At 48.4% G+C, this 21,693-nt stretch overlaps 1 pseudogene; it reads right to left on the bottom strand.

The window, feature by feature from the left end:
• Positions 1-691: 691 nt before the first annotated feature.
• LOC149473791 (uncharacterized) lies at positions 692-1,379 on the bottom strand (annotated as a pseudogene).
• Positions 1,380-21,693: the final 20,314 nt, after the last annotated feature.

Here is a 21,693-nt window from a genome sequence, read left to right as displayed (position 1 = left end):
CAATCAACTTTTTAATCAAGGTACGCTGTTCTTCTGAACAATGTCTGGAACGATCCATTTTCCTCTGAATTTCAGAGAGAAATGCACTGTAACCAGCATGTACAACATTTGCTGCCTTCCTTCCTTAAATAAGGGCAATAATTGCCACCTGTTTTTCAAAGAATGAATGACCTCACTAATAGAACTCCACACTGCTATTATTTTGAACATGCCCCTTTCAATTAGTGATTCAATTACACAGAATCAGCAGCATGCATGTCATGACTGTTGGGTCTGTTGGATTTCTATTACTCTACTACACCTGCTAGTAAATTATTTGCCATGTAGAAATATCATTTCTACCAAAAACAGTGATCCGGTTAGTGATGTCTGATTGCTATTATTTTGAACACAACTGTAATGTTACAATTAGTGTTCTTATTATTTTAAATGCATTATTTTTATTTACCACTTTAATAAAAGACAGAGGCAAAAATCTTAACTGTTAGGTAGTCACACATTTTTATTATTTTAACTAATCAGAATGCATACAAACATAGACAAACTTAAATCGTGTCTCTTTGCCAACTTACTTCACTAGCAGGGCTCAAAAAATAATCAGCAAATTGATCCCTTATTGTCAAATCCACTCTTGGACCACGGACATGAGGCCAATCGACAGGTGTGTTTTAAGTTGTGGGATAATGCGACCTCAAAATTTACTCCATCTTTTTCTCTGGTCAAATTATGAAGGACACATGCTGCCTTCACAACTTTACAGGAATTCACAACCTTTAAATTAATTGGATTATGGAAAATTTGCCATTTGTTGGCAAAAATGCCAAATGCATATTCCACCAGTCTTCCTGCCTGGCAGAGACGATAATTAAATATTCTCTTTTGGGGATTGAGATTCCTCTGGGAGTATGGCTTCATCAAATGTTCTCCAATAGCAAAAGCCTTGTTGGCAACAAATACAAATGGCATATCAGGACTATCTGTATCAGGTAATGGTGCGTTGTCAGAAAAATCAAGTTGATTCTGAGCTAGACGCTTTCCAAATTTAGAATGCTGGAAGAATGATGGAAGACAGTGGAGTGTGCATAGCTACCAAATGTTCCAATGTCAACAAAAACAAGCTAATAGTCTGCATCTGCAACAGCCATCAGCATTATTGAAAAAATGTCTTATAGTTAAAATAACAGCTTCCACTGTCATAGAGTTTTACTAATTTAATATGTTTGCCATCAATTGCTTCCAGGAAGTTCGGAAAGTTGGTTTTCTTCCATAATAACAGCACCATTTCTTCCCATTGTTGTTTTGTTGGAATTGACATGAAAGATTAATTTAATTCATTCCATATATCATCACAGGTTTTCTTCACTATGTCACTGATTGTAGATATTCCAGTTAGAAATTCATAATGAAGGGATGTGTATCTTTTCTGTAGCCAGATATCTATAAAAAAAATAAAATTTTATCATTACTGTTAAAGCTCTGAAAATCAGATGAAAAACAATGCGGGACAATGTTCGAAGATAATTAAAAAAGCAGAACATTGTCAGAAGTGGTTCAAGCAGAAGAGCATCAAAGAGAATTTACTGCCATTACCAGGAACTATTTTTTCTGAAGCCTGAACTGAGAGAGTAAGTTAACTTAACACTACATATATAGATCTCAAGGAATATAGGTTTTTGAGAGTTTGTTTTTTTTTATTTTTAAAGGACCGAAAGCAACCTGGACCCAGAAAGTGATGAAGAACTTGATGATACTGAAATTCCTGAGGAGTCCCAACTACTTTTTGAAGATGAGGATAGGACACGTCAGTCCCACCCCCAGAGCCAGAGTCAACAACTCAACAAAAGAAAATCTAAAAATAAAAATAGTGATCAGCAATTTGTTGATGTGGTTAAAAATCTGATAGAGATCCAGGAAAGGTACCTGGGTGCAAACTGTTTATTTGGCAAATATCTGATATCACAAATGGATCACATTGATCCTACTCTTGTGTGTGAAATGCAGGTGGAGGTCATGCGTGTAGTCATGTTTTTCCAAAAAAAGTCACAAGCCCAATCAGTTAATGATGTAAATAACTCTTCACAATACTTACAAAATAGATTTTGCCATGACATTAACCCTTACCAATTGCTGACACAAGGCAACACATTTCAAGTTCAAAATATGCCTTAGCCTGCTGCTGGATCAAGCTATGGCCCAGGACTTGCTTGTATGTACAATAAATCTAGGAATATGCCCCTTAATAGGGAGGATCAAAATGTTCTGGATGATCTTCAGTCCTTATTGGAGGAGAATGACCCCTGAGATCTGATTGATCATACTAATATTACCCAACTTCTCCAACAAATTGATTCAGATGAGCAACAATCTTCTACATATCCATCCACATTAAAGAAAAAAATCGGACCTGTTCCCTCCTCCAAGCTCCAATTATCATGTAGAAGCCTTTTTGAAATTGGTGTGTGGGGAAATTGAAAAATTAAAAATCAATCAGAAAGGAAAAACTATTTAAACTCCAGTGAAAAACAGGCCTTGAAATGTTTAGCGGCCAATACTTATCTTGTCATTAAACCTTCTGACAAAGGAGGCAACATTGTCATAATGAACAATGACCAATATGTCAATATGTGTAATAAGATTCTTTCCAATAGAGATTGGTATCGCCTAATCACATCAGATGTGATTGACAAATTCAATAATCAATTTTATGAGTTGGTTGATAGTGCATTTCTGAATAGCATTATTACCAAAATTACTTGGGATTTTATTGAATCTAGTTTCCCAAGGATTTCAAATTTTTAATTTCTTCCAAAAAGTCACAAGAAAGTAGATAATCCCCCAGTGAAACCAATAATATCTGGCAATGGAGCCTTAACTCAAAATCTAAGCCAATTGGTCAATGAACATTTCAGAACCTCATGTAGCAAGTCTTCCTTCATATGTAAAGGGTACTATACATCTATTGAAAATTATTGACAATGTACATATACCCAAAGGGGCTCTTCTTGTCACGATAGATGTAGAAGCATTAAATGCCTCCATTCCCCATGACAGGGGAGTAGCAGCAATTCAACACATCCTACCACAGAGAAAGCACCAAGAGTGGGCCCACAATGAATTTATTGTTTCAGCATTAGAATTAATTCTTCAGCATAATGTATTTATGTTCAATGAATACCACTACTTCCAGGTGCAGGGGGTAGTAATGGGGACCTCTTGTGCCCCATCATACGCGAACCTGTACCTGGGGAGTGGGAACAGATGTTTTTGGCCATCGAGGATCTATTGGTGTGTACGGACCACATTTGTATGTGGAGCCGATACATCGATGATATCCTCATGGTGTGGGATGGCCCGGAGGACTTGCTAAGTGGTTGTCTGGAGAGAATGAGCACAAATTAATTTAATCTCACATTTACTATGACTTATGACAAAAAGGAAGTTACTTTTTCCTGGAATTCAGTATTCAAGTAAAAGTTGATGGTAGTCTGGCCAGTAGACTATACCATAAACCTGCGGCTGGTATACTGTATTGCATGTTTCTAGTTTTCTTCTAAGGCACTGATCTCATCCATTCCCTATAGTCAGTATTTGTGAACAAGGAGGAATTGCTCTGATGAGCAAGCCTTCAAGGAGGAGGCAGAGGCACTCTGTAACAGACTGTCGGAGAGAGGATACACCAAGTCTTGCTTAAAGAAAGCTTATAAACATGCCTGTAGTAATCTGAGAAATGATCTTCTCTATAAAGATCCTAAAAAAAAAAGCACTAGATGGTCAGACCAGGATTATCATGAAATTCTCTAATCAACACAACCAAATTAGAACTATCCTCCAAAAATATTGACATTTATTAACTTTAGATCCTCTGATAGGTAAATTCGTTCCTCCCACCCCTTTTATCACTTTTAGAAAGGCCACGTCTATAAAAGATTGCATTATACAAAGTGAATACAAGGGTGACAATCTTGGAGATCAGTGCAGACTCAAAGGTACTTTCTGTTGTGGTGCTTGTCATTATTGCAGATATATGTACAGTGGGGCAAAAAAGTATTTAGTCAGCCACCAATTGTGCAAGTTCTCCCTCTTAAAAAGATGAGAGAGGCCTGTAATTGGCATTATAGGTAGACCTCAACTATGAGATACAAAATGAGAAAAAAATCCAGACAATCACATTGGCTTATTTGGAAAGAATTGATTTGCAAATTATGGTGGAAAATAAGTATTTGGTCAATATCAAAAGTTCATCTCAATATTTTGTTATATATCCTTTGTTGGCAATGACAGAGGTTGTCAGGGCTCCCGGGTATGACCAGAGGTGTGTGACTGACGCAGGGAAACGCAGACTTCAGATATGTTATAAACAATATAATTTATTAACACTAACAATACAAACATAAACGCAGTGCAATACTAAAACATAACACAGTGCAAACAAACCAAACCGACCACCCACAGATAACAGTACATACAATGCAAGCGTCGTCAGGCAGGCCGGGTCAATATCAATCGGGCAAGTAGGTACAGGGGGAGCAAGCGGAGAATGGTCGGGGTCACAAGCCAGGTTCAGCAGGTAGCGGGCAGCGTGGTACAGAGGGTCAGGCAGAGGGATGGTCAGGAACGAGCCGGGGTCAGAGCAGGAGAAGTCAGCAGAGGTCCAGATCAGGCAGGGACAGCAACAAGACAGGAACAGGGTGCAGGAACAGGATACAGGGCCCAGGAAAAACACACACCAAGACAGAGTCTGCAGGTCTGGCCATCCCTTAAATACACCAGTATAAGCAGTTTCAGGTGTTTGGCTGGCTGCAAGGTTGAGTCTCTGATTGCTGGGAGCACCCGCTGGCCAGCCCTGGTACTGCAGCCCATAAGGCAGGTGAGTCCCACCATTGCTGGCCAGTCCATTCCTGACAGTACCCCCCCCTCAAGGAGCGGCCTCAGGACGCTCCAAACAGTCCTAGCTGGGCAAAATGTTCCACCGCCCGGGTCTGGTAACTGGCGGGATATCAAAGACTGGCACACCGGGCAGGACTCTGGGCAGCGGCACACCGGGCAGGACTCCGGGCAGAGGCACATCGGGCAGAGGCACACCGGGCAGAGGCACATCGGGCTGGACTCCGGGCAGAGGCACATCGGGCTGGACTCCGGGCTGAGGCACATCGGGCTGGACTCCGGGCAGAGGCACATCGGGTTGGACTCCGGGCAGAGGTACATCGGGCTGGACTCCGGGCAGAGGCACATCGGATCACCAGGCGAAGCAGCAGGCAGCGGGCCCCCAGGCGGAGCAGCAGGCACCGGGCCCCCAGGTGGAGCAGCAGGCACCGGGCCCCCAGGCGGAGCAGCAGGAACCGGGCCCCCAGGCGGAGCAGCAGGCATCGGGCCCCCAGGTGGGGCGATGGGCATCGGGCCCCCAGGCGGGGCGACGGGCATCGGGCCCCCAGGTGGGGCGGCGGGCCCCCAGGCGGAGCAGCAGGCATCGGGCCCCCAGGTGGGGTGACGGGCATCGGGCCCCCAGGCGGGGTGACGGGCATCGGGCCCATAGGCGGGGCAACAGGCATTGGGCCCCCAGGCGGGGCGACAGGCATCGGGCCCCCAGGCGGGGCAACAGGCATCGGACCCCCAGGCGGAGCGACAGGTCTCGGGCCCCCAGGCGGGCGCCGGACCCCCAGGCGGAGCGACAGGTCTCAGGCCTCCAGGCGGAGCGGCGGGCGCCAGACCCCCAGGCGGAGCGACAGGTCTCGGGCCCCCAGGCGGAGCGGCGGGCGCCGGACCCCCAGGTGGAGCGACAGGCACCGAGTCACCAGGCACGACAGTGGGCTCCGAGTCAACTGGCATGACCGCTGGCACTGGGTCAGACAATGGATCGTCTGGCTGGACAGCGGGCATCGGGTCACCAGGCATCAGGTCATTTGGCTCGACAGCGGGCTCCACGTCATCTGGCAAGGCAGTGGGCACCAAGTCACCAGGCACGACAGTGGGCTCTGAGTCAATTGGCACGAAAGCGGGCACCGGGTCATCAGGTACCGGATTGTCTGGCTCGACAGCGGGCATCGGGTCACCAGGTATGACAGCGGGCACTGGGTCACCAGGCATCAGGTCATTTGGCTCGCCAGCGGGCACCGCGTCATCTGGCAAGGCAGTGGGCACCGAGTCACCAGGCACGACAGCGGGCTCTGAGTCAATTGGCACGACAGCGGGCACCGGATCAGGTACCGGATCGTCTGGATCAACAGCGGGCATCGAGTCAACTGGCCTAATAGGATCATCAGGCTGGATCAGTTCATCATGCTGGGTAGAGGCATCAGGCTGAATGGAGGCATCAGGCTGAGTAGAGGCATCAGGCAGAGTAGAGGCTTCAGGCTGAGTGGAGGCTTCAGGCTGAGTAGAGGCATCAGGCTGAGTAGAGGCATCAGGCTGAGTAGAGGCATCAGGCTGGGTACAGGCATCAGGCTGGGTACAGGCATCAGGCTGGGTACAGACCTCAGGCTGAAGTGCGGGTGCCGAGGCACCAGGCTGAACCACGGAAGGCAGGTTCTCAGACGGCAGACTCACCGGTTTGGATACTGGCAGGATGGTATTGGTTGGAAAGAACGAGCCGGGGTCAGAGCAGGAGAAGTCAGCAGAGGTCCAGATCAGGCAGGGTCAGCAACAAGACAGGAACAGGGTGCAGGAACAGGATACAGGGCCCAGGAAAAACACACACCAAGACAGAGTCTGCAGGTCTGGCCATCCCTTAAATACACCAGTATAAGCAGTTTCAGGTGTTTGGCTGGCTGCAAGGTTGAGTCTCTGATTGCTGGGAGCACCCGCTGGCCAGCCCTGGTACTGCAGCCCATAAGGCAGGTGAGTCCCACCATTGCTGGCCAGTCCATTTCTGACAGTACCCCCCCCTCAAGGAGCGGCCTCAGGACGCTCCAAACAGTCCTAGCTGGGCAAAATGTTCCACCGCCCGGGTCTGGTAACTGGCGGGATATCAAAGACTGGCACACCGGGCAGGACTCTGGGCAGCGGCACACCGGGCAGGACTCCGGGCAGAGGCACACCGGGCAGAGGCACACCGGGCAGAGGCACATCGGGCTGGACTCCGGGCAGAGGCACATCGGGCTGGACTCCGGGCTGAGGCACATCGGGCTGGACTCCGGGCAGAGGCACATCGGGTTGGACTCCGGGCAGAGGCACATCGGGCTGGACTCCGGGCAGAGGCACATCGGATCACCAGGCGAAGCAGCAGGCAGCGGGCCCCCAGGCGGAGCAGCAGGCACCGGGCCCCCAGGTGGAGCAGCAGGCACCGGGCCCCCAGGCGGAGCAGCAGGAACCGGGCCCCCAGGCGGAGCAGCAGGCTCCGGGCCCCCAGGCAGAGCAGCAGGCATCGGGCCCCCAGGTGGGGCGATGGGCATCGGGCCCCCAGGCGGGGCGACGGGCATCGGGCCCCCAGGTGGGGCGGCGGGCCCCCAGGCGGAGCAGCAGGCATCGGGCCCCCAGGTGGGGTGACGGGCATCGGGCCCCCAGGCGGGGTGACGGGCATCGGGCCCATAGGCGGGGCGACAGGCATTGGGCCCCCAGGCGGGGCGACAGGCATCGGGCCCCCAGGCGGGGCAACAGGCATCGGACCCCCAGGCGGAGCGACAGGTGTCGGGCCCCCAGGCGGGCGCCGGACCCCCAGGCGGAGCGACAGGTCTCAGGCCTCCAGGCGGAGCGGCGGGCGCCAGACCCCCAGGCGGAGCGACAGGTCTCGGGCCCCCAGGCGGAGCGGCGGGCGCCGGACCCCCAGGTGGAGCGACAGGCACCGAGTCACCAGGCACGACAGTGGGCTCCGAGTCAACTGGCATGACCGCTGGCACTGGGTCAGACAATGGATCGTCTGGCTGGACAGCGGGCATCGGGTCACCAGGCATCAGGTCATTTGGCTCGACAGCGGGCTCCACGTCATCTGGCAAGGCAGTGGGCACCAAGTCACCAGGCACGACAGTGGGCTCTGAGTCAATTGGCACGAAAGCGGGCACCGGGTCATCAGGTACCGGATTGTCTGGCTCGACAGCGGGCATCGGGTCACCAGGTATGACAGCGGGCACTGGGTCACCAGGCATCAGGTCATTTGGCTCGCCAGCGGGCACCGCGTCATCTGGCAAGGCAGTGGGCACCGAGTCACCAGGCACGACAGCGGGCTCTGAGTCAATTGGCACGACAGCGGGCACCGGATCAGGTACCGGATCGTCTGGATCAACAGCGGGCATCGAGTCAACTGGCCTAATAGGATCATCAGGCTGGATCAGTTCATCATGCTGGGTAGAGGCATCAGGCTGAATGGAGGCATCAGGCTGAGTAGAGGCATCAGGCAGAGTAGAGGCTTCAGGCTGAGTGGAGGCTTCAGGCTGATTGGAGGCTTCAGGCTGAGTAGAGGCATCAGGCTGAGTAGAGGCATCAGGCTGGGTACAGGCATCAGGCTGGGTACAGGCATCAGGCTGGGTACAGACCTCAGGCTGAAGTGCGGGTGCCGAGGCACCAGGCTGAACCACGGAAGGCAGGTTCTCAGACGGCAGACTCACCGGTTTGGATACTGGCAGGATGGTATTGGTTGGAAAGAATTTTCGCTTTTTTCTGGTTTTAACTACTGGAGCACTGCAAGTAAACGCAGGTCTGCAAACGAATGGAGCAGCTGGAGACAGAGAAGAGCTGGAGGATGGAACAGGGGAGGGAACAGTTGCTACAGAGGGCTTTTTTACAGGGTTAAAGGCAGGATAGGTGCAGCAAGTGGGAACAGGGTACTGACATGCGGTAGATAGCAGGGCAGGAGGAGCGGTTGGGAATGCAGGAATAGAGCTTTGAGGAAATAGATTAGAAGCAGGACTGGGTTTTTGTAAGCTGACTGAGGCTGGGTGCAACAAATCTGTCCATGTCTGCAGTATGGGTTGAACAAAGCTCAGCTTACACAAAGCCTGTCTGACCAAAGACTACACTACGTTTATACAATCCCTTAGTATCTGTGGTGAACATGCAGAATAACGCTCCAGAAAGTAATCCACATCATCCTCTAATAACCATACCAGGGACTCTACCTGGTCGGCACTAAATGGCGGCAAAAATTCATCCCTGCATTCGGGGGTACCAGATGAAACCAATTCAGCACAAACCTGAATCAATGGTTGCACCTCAGAGAACTCTGTGCCCTGATCTACTATAACATGAGCGAGCCGTATACATTCTAGCAGTTCATCCCGGGGATACTCCTTCAGAGTCTGATAAGCATACTCTCTGTCATCAAACACTAGCAGATATAAATACACAACCTCATCAAGATCCATCCTTCCCATCAACAAACCAAGATGGCTTCCCTGTGCAGCCACTTCTGGTCAGGATTGGCCTTGGTGTAATGTCAGGGCTCCCGGGTATGACCAGAGGTCTGTGACTGACGCAGGGAAACGCAGACTTCAGATATGTTATAAATATAATTTATTAACACTAACAATACAAACATAAATGCAGTGCAATACTAAAACATAACACAGTGCAAACAAACCAAACCAACCACCCACAGATAACAGTACATACAATGGAAGCGTCGTCAGGCAGGCCGGGTCAATATCAATTGGGCAGGTAGGTACAGGGGGAGCAAGCGGAGAATGGTCGGGGTCACAAGCCAGGTTCAGCAGGTAGCGGGCAGCGTGGTACAGAGGGTCAGGCAGAGGGATGGTCAGGAACGAGCCGGGGTCAGAGCAGGAGAAGTCAGCAGAGGTCCAGATCAGGCAGGGTCAGCAACAAGACAGGAACAGGAACAGGGTGCAGGAACAGGATACAGGGCCCAGGAAAAACACACACCAAGACAGAGTCTGCAGGTCTGGCCATCCCTTAAATACACCAGTATAAGCAGTTTCAGGTGTTTGGCTGGCTGCAAGGTTGAGTCTCTGATTGCTGGGAGCACCCGCTGGCCAGCCCTGGTACTGCAGCCCATAAGGCAGGTGAGTCCCACCATTGCTGGCCAGTCCATTCCTGACAGAGGTCAAACGTTTCCTGTAAGTCTTCACAAGGTTGGCACACACTGTTGCTGGTATGTTGGCCCATTCCTCCATGCAGATCTCCTCTAGAGCAGTGATGTTTTGGGGCTGTCGCTGGGCAACACGGACTTTCAACTCCCTCCAAAGGTTTTCTATGGGGTTGAGATCTGGAGACTGGCTAGGCCACTCCGGGACCTTGAAATGCTTCTTACGAAGCCACTCCTTTGTTGCCCGGGCGGTATGTTTGGGATCATTGTCATGTTGGAAGACCCAGCCACGTTTCATCTTCAATGCCCTGGCTGATGGAAGGAGGTTTGCACTCAAAATCTCACGATACATGGCCCCATTTATTCTGTCCTGTACATGGATCAGTCGTCCTGGTCCCTTTGTGGAGAAACAGCCCCAAAGCATGATGTTGCCACCCCCATGTTTCACAGTAGTTATGGTGTTCTTTGGATGCAACTCAGCATTCTCTCTCCTCCAAACACGAGTTGTGTTTCTACCAAACAGTTCTATTTTGGTCTCTTCTGGATCATCCAAATGCTCTCTAGCAAACTTCAGACGGGCCCGGACATGTACTGGCTTAAGTCCTTGGTGGCGTAGTGTGTTACTGATGGTAGCCTTTGTTACGTTGGTCCCAGCTCTCTGCAGGTCATTCACTAGGTCCCCCTGTGTGGTTCTGGGATTTTTGCTCACCGTTCTTGTGATCATATTGACCCCACGGGGTGAGATCTTGCGTGGAGCCCCAGATCGAGGGAAATTATCAGTGGTCTTGTATGTCTTCCATTTTCTAATTATTGCTCCCACAGTTGATTTGTTCACACCAAGCTGCTTGCCTATTGCAGATTCAGTCTTCCCAGCCTGGTGCAGGTCTACAATTTTGTTTCTGGTGTCTGTCGACAGCTCTTTGGTCTTCACCATAGTGGAGTTTGGAGTGTGACTGTTTGAGGTTGTGGACAGGTGTTTTTTATACTGATAACAAGTTCAAACAAGTGCCATTGATACAGGTAATGAGTGCAGGACAGAGGAGCCTCTTAAAGAAGAAGGTACAGGTCTGTGAGAGCCAGAAATCTTGCTTGTTTGTAGGTGACCAAATACTTATTTTCCACCATAGTTTGCAAATAAATTCTTTCCAAATCAGCCAATGTGATATTAACTTAAATAAAGGAATGCGCTATTTAAGTTATAGCACTAAGACATTTATTTGGTTTCTTTGAGGTGGAATTGCTGCTTTAAAGTATTAAGGGTGTGGTGCTTTTATTACACTTGTGATAGCCAATGTGATTGTCTGGATTTTTTTTCTCATTTTGTCTCTCATAGTTGAGGTCTACCTATGATGCCAATTACAGGCCTCTGTCATCTTTTTAAGTGGGAGAACTTGCACAATTGGTGGCTGACTAAATACTTTTTTGCCCCACTGTATACAGAAGCACATCGTAGACTAACAAATGTGGTTCTGTTCAAACCCAAACATTTTGCCAACTGCCAAACTGCGGGAGTGATATATCTACTTCTCTGCGAATGTGGCTGTTTTTATGTGGGCAAGATAAAGTTGGAATTTTGGAGGCGAGCATATAGACACATTAAAACCATGCGGATGGGTGATCCAGAATTACCTTTGGGATGCCATGCCCTTATAGTACATAATGGTCAATTTCCCAAAATTAAATTTCTTATTCTTGACCGGGTACACCCAGGTCATAGAGGGGGTGACTGGAATAAGCTGTTGTTGCAGTTGGAGCTTAGATGGATTTTCCATCTACAGGCTGCTTCCCCCCCAGGCCTGAATGAATCACTCAACTTCAGGCCTTTTTTTAACAAGGGTTTGTTTCTGGTGGTATGGAAAAATAAGTTCCACTATATGCCTCCTCTTATCCATGTGTCTTGCCCATTTATACTGCTGTGTTTGTCATTTCACTTTATACAATATAGTGCTGCATTAATGCCTTATACAGTGAGGAACAGAAGTATTTAAACACCCTGCAATTTTGAAAGTTCTCCCACTTAGAAATCATGGAGGGGTCTGAAATTCACATTGTAGGTGCATTCCCACTCTGAGAGACAGAATTAAAAAAAAAAATCAGGAAATCACATTGTATGATTTTTAAAGAATTTTTGTTTTGCACTGCTGAACAGAAGTATTTGAACACCTGAGAAAATCAGTGTTAATATCTGGTACAGAAGCCTTTGTTTACAATTACAGTGGTCAAACGTTTCCTGTAGTTCTTGACCAGGTTTGCACACACTGCAACAGGGATTTTGGCCCACTCCTCCACACAGATCTCCTCTAGATCTGTCAGGTTTCGGGGTTGTCGCTGAGCAACACGGAGTTTCAGCTCCCTCCAAAGATGTTCTATTGGATTTAGGTCTGGAGACTGGCTAGGCCACTCCAGAACCTTGATATGCTTCTTACGGAGCCACTCCTTGGTTATCCTGGCTGTGTGCTTCGTGTCATTGTAATGTTGGAAGACCCAGCCATGACCCATCTTCAATGCTCTGACTGAGGGAAGGAGGTTGTTGCTCAAAATTTCACAATAAATGGCCCCATTCATCCTCTCCTTAATACAGTGCAGTTGTCCTGTCCCCTTCGCAGAAAAGCACCCATAAAACATGATGTTACCACTCCCAAGCTTCACAGTAGGGATGGTGTTCTTGGGATGCATCTCATCCTTCTTTTTCCTCCAAACACGACGAGTGAAGTTTAGACCAAAAAGTTCTACTTTCTCCCATGCCTCCTCTGGATCATCCAGATGGTCATTGGCAAACTTCAGATGGGCCTGGACATGTGATGACTTGAGCAGGGGAACCTTCCGTGCAATGCATGATTTGAAACCATGACGGCACAGTGTTCTACTGACAGTGACCTTTGAAACTGTGGTCACAGCCCTCTTCATGTCATTGACCAGCTCCTCCCTTGTAGTTCTGGGCTGATTCCTCACCTTTCTTATCATCAGTGATACCCCACGAGGCGAGATCTTGCATGGAGCCCCAGTCCGAGGGAGACTTGACAGTCGTCTTTTTAGCCTCTTCCATTTTCTAACAATTGCTCCAACAGTTGATCTATTTTCACCAAGCTACTTGGCAATTGCCCTGTAGCCCTTTCCAGCCTTGTGGAGGTCCACAATTTTGCCTCTGGTGTCTTTTGACAGCTCTTTGGTCTTGCCCATGGTAGTAGTTGGCGTCTGACTGACTGTGGGGTGGACAGGTGACTTTAAAGAGCTCAGACAGGTGCTACTAAGTTAGATTAATGAGTGGAGTAAAGGTGGACTTTTTCTTGCTGTTTCTTAGGTGTTTAAATACTTACGTTCAGCAGTGCAAGACAAATAAATTCTTTAAAAATCATACAATGTGATTTCCTGAAATTTTTTTTTTAATTCTGTCTCTCAGAGTGGGAATCCATGATTTCTAAGTGGGAGAACTTGCAAAATCGCAGGGTGTTCAAATACTTCTGTTCCTCACTGTATGTGTAGTGTATACCTTTCATTATTTTGTACCCATGATTGAGATGTTTCTGGCTTTTATTTTCTGATTTTGTGCCTTATGTATTTTTGTAGTCTTGATATATATGGTGTGCACAATATAGAATTGATGATTTGGATGGCTCTGTCTTGGCTGCCTTCCCGGTTGGGGGGTTCAGTGAGAGTTGAACTCTGATGCTTGGTCCTTCTATCTCGGCGCCCGGCACGCTGGAGCTGCACCACCGGCCCCCTGTGGCCTAGTGTGGCCTAGTGAGTGTAGCTTTGCGTAACCGCTTTGGAGTGGGGTTTTGGCTTTTGCTGCTCCTCCTGAACCAGGTGAATGTGCTCTCTCTCAGCGGCAGTCCGTCGATGCGTGACGTCACTCCACACTACGTGGCATGGTGGCGCCGCACACAGGCTTTACAGGGGGCGTTTCCCAGCGCACTCACTATGCCCCTCGGTCTGCCTCCTTGGAGACTGTTAGTGACTACCAGAGAAATGGATGGACCTCTTAATGAAGTTCCTATATAATTAAAGACCATCTTTTACACCTGAATACTTCCTGCTTCTGTGGGCTAGTGCGGACTTCCGGATTGCTTCATAACGGTTCCCCCCCCCCTTTTTCATGGTGAGCATTATGCAGACTTTTTGTACTTACTAGAAAGCTTTCCCCTTTTCCCTGTTTTTTCTTTGGGAATTAGTATTTATGTACTTTCTTCCATTTTCTGTCAGCTTAAGGATATACATACTGATATACTGTACATGTTTTATCGGTTTTTCCAGTGCAGTACCTGTAAAGGTTTATGTGGTTTAACTGGACATATACCTCTGAAGACTCATATCTATACATTCTTCAGTATACCAGGCTAGATGTGGATGAGGCCTCTAAATACCTAGATGCTCACAAATACCTAGATGCTCACTAATAAAGGTCTCTTTTACTGTGTAAATTCTTTTTCGGAGATTTTTTTTATTACTCAAACCCTCTGTTGCAGTGATCTGGGTGGCCCTTGTGATCCTTTTTGGGGGGCCCTGGATGCCCGAGACTCACCAGTTTCCTGGATTATGAGATGGTGGCAGATTGGAGCCTTGCTTTTAGGTTTGGTTGAAAATTGATTCATGTCTTCTCACTCTTCTATATTGTGAGTATAGAGATTTGAAACTATAGAAATACTGTCAATGGACATAAGTAATGTTCTAAATAAATATATTTTCAATTTTGTAGATCATGTTACCCCTATGCAGAGTTCTCTTTTCCATGACGAAGGAGTGAAATCACTCCGAAACGCGTTGGTTTATGTAAATTGCCTCTGTAATTTTAAACAATATGTTTTGATGGGAGTGTTCTAATATGATCATAAATGGTTTATTATGTATGGCTATACAAATTATTGTTGCTACCAAACAAATAGCCTTAATGGTGATGTCATAATATAATCTTAGATGGTCTGTTATAGTATAATTCTTATGTGTGTAAATTTGACTGAATAAAATAATTCACATTTTTTAATTCAATTTATGTATCTATGTCTTCAAAGTCCCCATCAATTCAGGGGGTTCCCTTTTTCATGTTTATTTTATACTTAGGGGATGGTGGCTATTAGAGATGAGCGAATCGAACATGACGAAGTGGAATTCGTTCCGAAGAATTGGAAAAATTCTATTCACGACGAATCCGAAGATTAGCAAACTTCGGATGCACGAATCGAATTTTCCCAAAAATGGCGGCGACATGTGTGGCGACGGAGAAAATGGACAGAGAAGATGGGGCGGGGATCTCTGGGAAGGCGCGCAGACAAGGCGCGCTGACCCATAATGCATTCATGACATGTGATCGCATTAGCCAATCAGCAGCCAGCCAGCACTGTGTAATGGTGGAGCTATAAATCGCGGCCATCTTAGAATTCTCCATTAGCCTCCGGTCATTCAAGAGAGACAGACCTGTGTGTATTAAGGGACAGAGTTAGGGCCACAGAGACTTTAGGGCCACAGAATCGTTACTCAGGGACACAGAATCGTTACTCAGGGACACAGAATCGTTACTCAGGGACACAGAATCGTTACTTAGGGCCACAGCTATCAAAGAATCGAAAATTTAAAGTGACATACAGCCTTTTTTTTTTTGGTGGCTGTCGTGCACAGTTGGTGCTGCAGTTTGCCGATTGTGCAAAATAAACTGACTTTCTGCTTCACAACCACTATTGTACGTTCAAAGAGTTAAATCCATTTACACGCCGGCTGGCGGTAATATTTTTTGGGTGATTAGTGCATTCCAGTGACACAAACGTACAGTTTCCAGCCAACGGCAAGCTGCAATTGACCGATTGTGTACAATAAACTGACTTTCTGCTTCACAACCACTATTGTACGTTCAAAGAGTTAAATCCATTTACACGCCGGGTGGCGGTAATATTTTTTGGGTGATTAGTGCATTTTAGTGACATAAACGTACAGTTTCCAGCCAACGGCAAGCTGCAATTGACCGATTGTGCTAAATAAACTGACTTTCTGCTTCACAACCACTATTGTACGTTCAAAGAATTAAATCCATTTACACGCCGGCTGGCGGTAATATTTTTTGGGTGATTAGTGCATTCCAGTGACATAAACGTACAGTTTCCAGCCAACGGCAAGCTGCAATTGACCGATTGTGTACAATAAACTGACTTTCTGCTTCACAACCACTATTGTACGTTCAAAGAGTTAGATCCATTTACACGCCGGGTGGCGGTAATATTTTTTGGGTGATTAGTGCATTCCAGTGACATAAACGTACAGTTTCCAGCCAACGGCAAGCTGCAATTGACCGATTGTGCTAAATAAACTGACTTTCTGCTTCACAACCACTATTGTACGTTCAAAGAGTTAAATCCATATACACGCCGGCTGGCGGTAATATTTTTTGGGTGATTAGTGCATTCCAGTGACATAAACGTACAGTTTCCAGCCAACGGCAAGCTGCAATTGACCGATTGTGCTAAATAAACTGACTTTCTGCTTCACAACCACTATTGTACGTTCAAAGAGTTAAATCCATTTACACGCCGGCTGGCGGTAATATTTTTTGGGTGATTAGTGCATTCCAGTGACATAAACGTACAGTTTCCAGCCAACGGCAAGCTGCAATTGACCGATTGTGCTAAATAAACTGACTTTCTGCTTCACAACCACTATTGTACGTTCAAAGAGTTAGATCCATTTACACGCCGGCTGGCGGTAATATTTTTTGGGTGATTAGTGCATTCCAGTGACAGAAACGTACAGTTTCCAGCCAACGGCAAGCTGCAATTGACCGATTGTGTACAATAAACTGACTTTCTGCTTCACAACCACTATTGTACGTTCAAAGAGTTAAATCCATTTACACGCCGGCTGGCGGTAATATTTTTTGGGTGATTAGTGCATTCCAGTGACATAAACGTACAGTTTCCAGCCAACGGCAAGCTGCAATTGACCGATTGTGCTAAATAAACTGACTTTCTGCTTCACAACCACTATTGTACGTTCAAAGAGTTAAATCCGGTTTTATTTTTGGGGTGCTTATTGAATTAAAGAGTATGTCAGACAACACGCAGAGGAGTGGCAGAGGAGGCAATGTTTCAGGAGCGAGCAGACGTGGCAGCAGAGGAAGGGGTCGAGGCAGCACTATTCGCAGCCAGAGGCCAGTGCTCCCGGTGTCATCCAGCGGTCGTGTCTCCACCGACAACCCTGCCGTCATCGATTGGTTGACTCGGTCGTCTTCCTCTTCCCAGGTCACCTCTGACACCTACAGCCAACGGTCGGTGGGTACGTCAGACACAACCGTTAGTTGGCATGGCCCGGGAGCAAGCCCACTGAAATCACGTGTCCTCGACCTGCCCCTGTCCTTTGGTGTTCCCTCACCAAGCGAAGTATCGCATGCTGTGGGCTCAGCCCCACTGTACAGTGAAGAAGAGCTAACAGAGGGCGGTCAGGAACGGGGGGAGACATCCGCCTCTTCAGCAGCCAGGCGAAGAAGTACTGGCGAGGAGAGTGGCTCGGTAGCCGGTCTAGAGACAGGTCTGTCTCCTGACCCACACGCAGCCGAGGGGGCTAGTAGTGACGCGGAGACTCTAATTGATGATGATGAGGCTGATCGCACTTGGCAGCCTCGTCGTCATCAGGCTATTGCTTCCGCATCATCAGGAGAAGAGGGTGCCAGCTTGCCAGCGAGCAAAACAGTCGGTGGGTTGCCCAGGAGGCAGCAGGGTCGCAGCAGTGTCAGTGGAGCCAAACGGCCACGGAGTAGAGCACCAGCTCCACTGCAGCCTACCACCACGGCCAGTAGTGGTGCCGGTGTGCACGGAGGAAGTAGCAGTCAGCCAGTGAGGAATAGCGGGGGCAAAGTTTCCTACTCGGCGGTGTGGCAATTTTTCGTCAAGCCGCCCGAGGAAGTAAACGTAGCCGTATGTCGACTATGTGGCCAGAAAGTCAAGCGTGGCCAGGGGGCCAATGTTGGGACTACAGCGTTGCGTCAGCATATGCAGCGTCGCCATTCGGTGGCCTGGGAAAACCGTGATAAAGATACGGCGGTTCTGCCTGCCCCAGCCCCCGCTCCATCACCCGCTCCGTTACTTGCTCCGTCACCCGACGTCAATCGCCCTCTATCAGCCAGTCAAGGCTCCAACACCTCTGCTGAGGGGAGTTGTCGCTCGTTGGCATCTTCCGCTCGTTCAGATGCTCCTTCTCCTGCTACTCCTCTTCACGGATTCCGTCAGCAGTCTTTTTTGGAATCCGTTTCCAAGAGACAACAGTTTGCGAGCACGCACCCGACGGTGCAGAAGCTGAACGTCCTCCTGTCCAAGTTGCTGGTGCTGCAGTCCCTCCCTTTCCAAGTGGTGGACTCAGCACCTTTCCGAGAAATGATAGCTTGTGCCGAGCCGCGGTGGAGAGTGCCAAGCCGGCATTTCTTCGCCAAAAAGGCAGTGCCAGCCCTGCATTCACATGTAGAAGAGATGGTGGGCCAGTCTTTGAGCATGTCGGTCTCTGCCAAAGTGCACGGCAGCGCCGACGTGTGGAGCTGTAACTACGGTCAGGGACAGTACATGTCATTTACGGCCCACTGGGTGAACGTGGTGCCGGCACAGCCGCACCAGCAACTTGGACAGGTCACGCCGCTTTTGCCTCCACGTTTGCACGTCCTTGGTCCAGCAAAGATGTCCGCCTCTACCACCTCTTCTTCCACCGTGTCCTCAGCCGCCAGCCCCGTGCCAAGTCCCATTACCCGACCGGCATATCACATGTGCAGGGCGCAACGGTGTCACGCTGTGCTGCACCTGGTATGCCTTGGCAAACGTAGTCACACAGGGGAGGAACTTCTGAGTGTAATGAACAGAGAAATCGACAGATGGCTGTCTCCGCGCAAACTGAAAATCGGAACCATGTTGACCGACAACGGAAAGAACATGGTGTCTGCTCTGCGTCAAGGAAGGTTGTGCCATGCGCCATGCATGGCTCACGTGTTCAATCTGGTTGTCAAGCGGTTCCTAAAATCCACCATCCCACTGCAAGACATCCTTAAAATGTCACGTAAACTTTGCATGCATTTCAGCCATTCCTACACCGCAAAGCACACCCTCCTTGAGCTGCAGCGGCAGAACGGAATTCCACAGCATCGCCTGATCTGCGACGTTGCAACAAGGTGGAATTCAACCCTACATATGTTAGACCACCTTTACAAACAGAGAAAGGCCATCACCGATTTCCTGATGTTACAAGCGGATAAAGGTACTCCCCTGTGTAACTTAGATGTCAGCCATTGGCAGCTCATGCGTGACACCTGCCGCTTGCTCAGGCCCTTTGAGGAGGCCACGCTATTCGTGAGTCGGCAGGACTATGGGATGAACGACGTCATTCCTCTGTTGCACGTCCTGGAACAAATGCTGTTAACAATGGCTGGTCAGGGTGCGGTAGACGTGGCGCACAGATCTCAACGCCACATGACCCCTGTGGGGGCAGGACAGGAAGAAGAGGAGGAGGTAGAGGAGGACATTGGTGCTCAGGAATTATTGAGTGAAATGGGTGGTTTTTCCACTCAGCGGACAGGAGTGGAGGAGCAGGAGCATCTGGTAGAGGAGGAGGAGGAGGAGACAGAGGACCCAGACGCACCGTGGCAGTATGCTGTGGAGATGGAGGCAGGGAGTCCCTCGCATTCCTTGGCACAAATGGCCCATAGCATGCTCGGTTGCTTGCGTAGCGACAGCCGAATAATAACCATCAGACAGAGGGATGACTTTTGGCTGTCCACCTTGTTGGACCCTCGCTACCGTTCAAAAATGGTGGCCTTTTTCACACCTGCTGAGAGGGAGGCCAAAATAAAGTACTATAAAAACCACCTATGTAGTCAGTTGGTCTCTGCCTTTCTGCGCCAACGTCCATCCTCAGACACTGTGGGCCCTGTGCGCTCGCGTTCCGCTGCCATGGCAGCAGGGGAGGGGTGGGGTGGTAGGAGCAGTGGCAGCTCCACCAGCAGCGGCTGCCTCAGTCTGCAGTCGATGATGAGTAGCTTTCTTCACCAGCGCAGTGAGGAAACTACTAACCAGCCGCAGCAGCAGCAGCATCAGGTGGACCTGGAGCAGGACCTCAAACAACAGGCTTAGGCCTACTTGGACAGCACCCTGCCAACCGAGGTAGACAATCCCCTTGACTACTGGGCAACGAAACTTGACCTTTGGCCCCAAGTAGCTGAATTTGCCCTTGAAAGGCTGTCATGCCCGGCCAGTAGCGTGGCATCGGAGCGCGTGTTTAGTGCGGCAGGATGTATTGTAACTCCGCGGAGGACACGACTGTCCACCCAAAGTGTGGAGAGACTCACGTTTGTGAAAATGAATCAGGCGTGGATTAGTCTGGATTTCAAACCACCAGTTCCTGACACAACTGACTAAATCCGCCATGAATCATGCCCCAAACATGTTATTAGGGACAAATGGAAGACCTCCACCTGATCCGTACATTTGTATATATATTTTATTGAGAGGCTGCTGGTCGGCCGACTCATGTTTTGCACATTTTTAATGACTTATACTCTGCAGGTCGGGCCCCTCATGAATTGGGGTTTTTAAATTATTTATACTTCGCTGGACGACCGTCACATGAATTGAACCTTTTTAATGACTTATACTCTGCTGGTCGGGCCCCTCATGAATTGGTGTTTTTAAATTATTTATACGTCGCTGGACGACTGTCACATGAATTTAAACTTTTTAATTATTTATAGTCGACCAGTTCCAGACCGATGGAATAGCAATTTTTTTAAATATTTATTTGACACGTGTTGTCCATCTCATCAATGAGGTGGACTGTTTATTTATTGGCCACGGTTTGGCCCCCTCCTGTTTCTTACATTGTTAACTTGTTGTATCGGTCACGGTTTGGCCACATGTTTGGTTGTCTTGTTAAGATTTTCTGTAATGTACACAGTTACGCTTGACTTGTTGACTTTCCACAATCTACTAAGGTATAGCATCGCATCAAAGTTTTTTTTTTTTTTTTTTTGGTCTAAACCATTTCTTATAATGTCAATTTGTAGGATACGCCGCTGTAAGGCGACCTACTTTTTTGTCACTGTGTAGACATCTATTTATAGGCCGATGTTTGGCCAGAAAGACATATTTAGTAATAACCTAGCCGTTCAAGCTGCTCACTGAACACCTCGGGAATTGCTTTGTATATCTGTCGCCTTAGGGGCCGCTGTCTGGCGACATAATTTTTTGTCACTGTGTAGACATCTATTTATAGGCCGATGTTTGGCCACAAAAATTAAAATAAGTAATAACCTAGCCGTTCAGGCCGCTCCCTGAACACCTCGGGAATTGCTTTGTATATCTGTCGCCTTAGAGGCCGCTGTCTGAACAGCTCATGAATTGCTTTCTATATGTGTCGCCTTTGAGGCCGCTGGCTGGACAGCTGATGAATTGATTTGTATATATGTACTTATTGTCCGCTGTCCGGACAGCTCATGAATTACTTTTTGTATATAGCCTTCCAAACCACTCTCAGAATAAGTCATGATATTCATGCTGTGTATAGCCTTATAGGCCAATGGTCAATCAAGTCATGATTGTTATAGTGTGTATAGCCTTATAGGCCGCTGTCTTTACAACTTTATAATTCCATGCAGTATATAGCCCTATCGGCCACTTTCTGGCATCCAGTTGCTGTAGCCCCCATCACCACACTGTGCCACGGGCCCCTGTACCGCCTTCTCATACTGCTGCCAGATCCATCCTCTGCCA

The sequence above is a fragment of the Staurois parvus genome, unplaced genomic scaffold (assembly GCF_062004578.1).
Source record: "Staurois parvus isolate SC_StPar_1 unplaced genomic scaffold, SC_StPar_1.0 ptg000011l, whole genome shotgun sequence".
NCBI classification, from domain to species: Eukaryota; Metazoa; Chordata; class Amphibia; order Anura; family Ranidae; genus Staurois; species Staurois parvus.
This window is presented reverse-complemented; position numbering and strand designations above follow the sequence as displayed.